The sequence below is a fragment of the Cervus elaphus genome, chromosome 9 (genome assembly GCF_910594005.1).
Source record: "Cervus elaphus chromosome 9, mCerEla1.1, whole genome shotgun sequence".
Lineage (NCBI taxonomy): Eukaryota > Metazoa > Chordata > Mammalia > Artiodactyla > Cervidae > Cervus > Cervus elaphus.
This window is the reverse complement of record NC_057823.1, coordinates 91,729,094-91,735,093: the sequence shown is the minus strand read 5'-3', so window position 1 is coordinate 91,735,093 and position 6,000 is coordinate 91,729,094.

Genomic DNA, 6,000 nt, shown 5'->3' with positions numbered 1-6,000 from the left:
AATCAGCATAAAACCAATGATGTTTCCATTTTCATTTGAAAATTAGATGCACTATATTTTAAAAGTAGTCATTTTGCCCTCCACTAAAGTAATGTAGTTTGAAAAAGAAGGCAGGCCATTTTTCATTGGTTTATAGCTCATTCTACACCAAACCCTACTCAATACAAAGCTTCCATATTACAGAAAAAAAATGTCCGTGCTTTTTCCTGGTAGAGGGATTAAATCACTCCATGAGGTATCCTATCCAAAATATTCACCAGAGTAGATTTACAGTAAACTAAACACATTTGGACAAGAATCACAGCCCAAGAACACAGGGCATTTTCTGTGCTTGAATTCCATTCTTGATAATAATAGACGATCTTTCACAATTCAAAGGCAGTTCTGTACTTTCTCAGGCTGACAACTGTTGTCCTTGTTGGGGTAGTACTCTCAAGATAAATTATGAATGCAACGTGAAAGCTGTAAAATTTGTTGTATCTTCTATTATCTCCATGTTAAAGGCCACGAAAGCTCTTCAGTGAAGTCAGCCATTAAGAAATGACAGGTATTGCTATCAGGCTTCTTTATTGCCTATTACCTGCAATGACAGCAGCTGCTATAGCACCACTCCACAGCCCATCACATTATTTGCAGCGAAAGCCAGCTACTGTGTCATTTGGGCTCATTTTCTTGACAGTGCCATCATAAATCCATGCAGCTGCGGGGTAACTGTCGGCTGCCTCGATTATCTTCATAGCCAGAATGAATCTTGAAATGTGTGTAACAGGCAATGACTGTTATGGATCAGGCACAAGGGCCATTCTCCATCCATCCTGTCAGGTCTGTGAAGCAATGCCGCCCACAAAGAGAGTTCCTAAACTACTGTCATGTAACTGAGTCAAGTGTGTGAACTTGGAGAATCCTAAGGCCTTGCTGGGAAACCCAGAGCTTGCCTGGCCTCCCATGGGAACCTGGTTCCAGGACCATGTGAATTTCTAAAGGGACGTTGAAAGAGGTAAAGTTGAGTTTACTGTGAATTTTCAAGGCTGATGTTTTGATAATATAACAAAGGTTATTTAAGGAAGTGGCAAGCATCATTTATTTATTTGAGGCAGAGTCAGTATCTGGTGATGTTTACATTCAACCCAGAAAGTAAGAATGCTAAATCAAATATATTTTTCCTGGAGGTCATGGGAATCCCTTATTTTCTCTTCTGATGGTTTTAAGATTGCATACAGTTGCGTCCTCAGCCCCTGCAGAGCTGCCTAAGGGAACTGAGGCAGGTGGGGTGGAGATAGAGGCAAATCTCTCTGCTTCACCCAGAACAGCTCTGCTTTTGTCTTCCATATACAGAACTTCTGCGTAATATTACTTTCCCTTTGTAGAAATGTTAGACTATTTTTAAAAACTCAGGTAGTGACTGTACTCCTTGATACTTTAATGGCCCCGTGAATGTATTTGAAATACTAAGTGTTTTTCATCCATGTATGATACCACCCCACTGTTTAGTCTTGGATATACAGTTACTTATCTTCCATAGACTTAAAGTGAGTGTTGTCAACAAATACCTTCACCTTGGCTGTGTGGTCCAAAATTTTACTTACTCTTAAAACTAATATTTATTAAATACCTACCCTGCACAAGGGACCACGCTACCCAAGGCTTCATTTATTGAAAGTCATGCTTGAGCTCTGAAGTGCTCTTCTAAAAAGACTTTCCCTGTTGAAATAGGTTAGAAAAGGATATTTTGCTTTGGTTGTAAATTTTATCAAAAACATATTGTGGAAGAAAGAGCTCTAGAAACATAAACAGGTATATAACATTATACAAATATTTCCCTTTTGATTGTCATGATCACTTTTAATCTGCTGCTGTATCCATCTCACCTTCCTCCTCCCACCACTCCCATTGCACCTCACACATACCAGTTGAAAGTGAATGCATCTTTTAAGACAATTTAAATGGTGCTGGAACTAGATCTCATCTTTTTTCTTTGTTTTTTTCCTTTCCCTTCAGTTCTGGAACTCTTTATCATTGCCATAGAAAGCACTGGTGAAGGCTTCCCTGTAGCATTTGATCATCTCTCTAGCTGTAAAGTTTAAGCATTCTTTTCTAGCATTGGTAATTATTACTAGGGGCTTCCCAGGTGGTGCAGTGGTACAGAATCCGCCTGCCAGTGCAGGAGACACAGGAGACACGGGTTTGATCTCTGGGTCGGGAAGATTCCCTGGAGTAGGAAATGGCAACCTATTCCAGCATTCTTGCCTGAAAAATCCCATGGAGAGAGGAGCCTGGCAGGCTATAGTTCATGGGGTCATAGAAAGTCGGACACCACAAAGCGACTGATCACACAAGTATAACTATGAAGACCAAAGAAACCATTACAATTGTTTATTTTAATGATCATTATTGCCACTATTACAATTGAATTTTCAAGTATTTGAGAGTGGCTGTGGCTCTTAAGATCTAGTATAATAGTATGTTTGGCAATGCTGATACACATGTGTGAAAAACCACACTGAAGCTATGAGGGCTTCAATAATTTTGTTAAAATGGAATTATTTTTTATAAGCAGACTAGAAAAATTAGCCATTTTACCGATTAAATTTAAAGAGTCCTTCGCTCCCGAACTACCGTATTGTATACCATATAGTTAGGTATACAGTAGATTTAATATTTAATTTTGACACAGAATTAGACTATAAAATATGATGCCTCATCTTTGTTGTTGTTGCTATTATTCAGTCGCTCAGCCGTGTTCGACTTTTTGTGATTCAATGGACTGTAGCATGCCAGACTCCTGTGTCCTTGACTGTCTCCCAGAGTTTGCTCAAATTCACGTTCATTGAGTCAGTCAGAATCTAACCATCTCATTCTCTGCCGCCTCTTCTCCTTTTGCCTTCAATCTTTCCTAGCCCCTGGGTCTTTTCCAATGAGTCGGCTCTTTGCATCAGGTGGTCAATTATTGGAGCTTCAGCATCACTCCTTCCAATGAATATTCAGGGTTGATTCCCTTTAGAATGGACTGGTTTGAACTCCTTGCAGTCCAAGGGACTCTCAAGAGTCTTCTCTAACACCACAATTCAAAAGCATCAATTCTTCAGTGCTCAGCCTTCTTTATTGACCAACTCTCACATCCATACATGGCTACTGGAAAAAACATAGCTTTGACTATATGGAACTTTGTCAGCAAAACTATGTCTCTGCTTTTTAATATGCTGTCTAGTTTTGTCATAGTTTTCCTTCCAAGGAGCAAGCATCTTTTAATTTCGTGGCTGCAGTCCCCATCCGCAGTGATTTTTGAGCCCAAGAAAATAAAATCTATCACTGCTTCTTCTTCCCCTTCTATTTGCCATGAAGTGGTGGGATTGGATGTCACTATCTTAGTTTTTTGAATGTTGAATTTTGAGCCAGCTTTTTCACTCTCCTCCTTAACCTTTATCAAGAGACTGAGGTTATTGATATTTCTCTTGGCTATCTTGATTCCTGTTTGGGATTCATCCAGCCTGGCATTTCACATGATGTACTCTACATATAATTTAAATAAACAGGGTGGCAATATACAACTTTGTCTTTCTCCTTTCCCAGTGTTGAATCAGCCCATTGTTCCATGTCTGGTTCTACTATTGCTTCTGAACCTGCATACAGGTTTCTCAAGAAACAGGACTCCTATCTCTAAAAATTTTCAACAGTTTGTTGTGATCCATAAAATCAAAGGCTTTCTAGTAATAAGTGAAGCAGAAGTAGATGTTTTACTGGAATCGCCTTGCTTTCTCTATAATCCAACGGATGTTTGCAATTTGATCTCTGGTTCCTCTGACTTTTCTAAATCCAGCTTGTACATCTAGAAGTTCTTGGTTCACATACTGTTGAAGCCTAGCTTGAAGAATTTTGAGCACAAACTTATTAGCATGTAAAATGAACATAATTTTATGGCAGTTTGAACATTCTTTGACATTGCCCTTCTTTGGGATTAGAATGAAAACTGACCTTTTCCAGTTCTGTGGCCACTGCTGAGTCTTCCAAATTTGTTGATATATTGAGTGCAGCACTTTAACAGCATTATCTTTTAGGATTTTGAATAGCTCAGTTGGAATTCTATCACCTCCACTAGCTTTGTTTGTTGTAATGCTTCCTAAAGCCCACTTGACTTCATACTCCAGGATTTCTGGCTCGAGGTGAGGACCACACCATGGTGTTTATCCTGGTCTTTAGTACCTTTTTTGTATAGTTCTTCTTTGTCTTCTTGTCACCTCTTCTTAATCTCTCCTGCCTCTGTTAGGTCCTTACCATTTCTGTTCTTTATTTTGCCCAGCCTTTGCATGAAATGTTCCCTTGATATCTCCAATTTTCTTGAAGAGATCTCTAGTCTTTCCCATTCTATTGTTTTCCTCTTCTTCTTTGCATTGTTCATTGAAGACAAGCCTTATTGTTCTCTGGAACTCTGCATTCAGTTGGGGATATCTTTCCCTCCCCCTCCCCGACCCCCGCCACTTGCTTTTCACTTCTCTTCTTCCTCAGCTATTTGCAAAGCCTCCTCAGACAACCACTTCGCTGCTTTGCACTTATTTTTCTTTGATATGTTTGATCACTGCCTCTATACAGTGTTACAAACCTCTGTGCATAGTTCTTCAGGCACTCTGTCTATCAGATCTGATCCCTTGAATCCAGTCATCACCTGCACTGTATAATCATAAGGGATTTGATATAGGTCATACCTGAATGGATTGGACTTCCCTGATAGCTCAGTTGGTAAAGAATCCGCCTGCAATGCAGGAAACTCTGGTTCAATTCCTAAGTCAGGAAGATCTGCTGGGGAAGGGATAGGCTACCCACTCCAGTATTCTTGGGCTCCCCTTGTGGCCCAGCTGGTAAAGAATCCTCCTGCAATGTGGGAGACCTAGGTTCAATCCCTGGGTTGGGAAGACCCCCTGGAGAAGGGAAAGGCTACCCACTCCAGTATTCTGGCCTGAAGAATTCCAAGGACTGTGTAGCCCATACAGTTGCAGAGTCAGACATGACTGACTGACTTTCACTCACTTCAGTCACTGAATAGCTTAGTGGTTTTCCCTACTTTCTTCAATTTAATTCTTATTTTTTCAATAATAATCCATGAAGGGGGCCTTATCTTTACTTTTAAAGAAATCACTTATTCTACATATGTTCCTCTACTGTGACCAAGACCTTATTGTATACACTTGAGGTTTCACAATGATAATACAGACTTACTGGCATCTAGAATATTGTAGACTTGCTGACAAATATGAATATAAATAATATCTATAAATTAATTTTGTCAACTATGCAAAAGTATGTCAAAATGTACAACTTTTTATGGCATACATCTTCCAGATATATATAACTTTTAAAAAAATGTAGACCAACCTCCACAAAGGCAGAATTTATATTAGTTGTGCTCATTTCTGTATCTAGCACTTAATAAAACACATAGGAAATAAATATTTCTCTAAAGAATTTTATAGGCTGTGAAACAAAAATGAAATGGATTTCTCCAGAAATGTACCCAATTACTTAAATTCTAGCAAAGTATATTCTTAAATAAAGATAAGAGACACACCTTTTGGTCTAGGGAGAGCACATTTTCCCCATAAATCACACCTGTTTTTTGAAGTTTGGGAATGTTAATGCTGTATACAAATAACTTAATGTTCAGGAAGTCTCCAACCTCTAGTGGGAAGCTTTGTGAAAAAAGACTGTTCCTCATGATCAGGCTTCTGAGTTTTTCATTGACAACTGGAAAATGGTTACAATGCCTGCATCCTGGGAAGGATAACCTGGCAAAATGTGATACTCTTTGCAGAGTTTCCCATTTGGGAGGACAGTGACAACCCTTAAGGAGAGAGATAAATGCATTGCTTTCTGAAAGCTCACAGAAGGAGGAAACATTTCCAATTTCTTTATTTCCTGACCATCCATTTTCTGGGGTTGTATGGAATGTATATATTTTCTATAATTCAGGTCACTACTTAGGTAACAGATATATCTGGAAACTACACA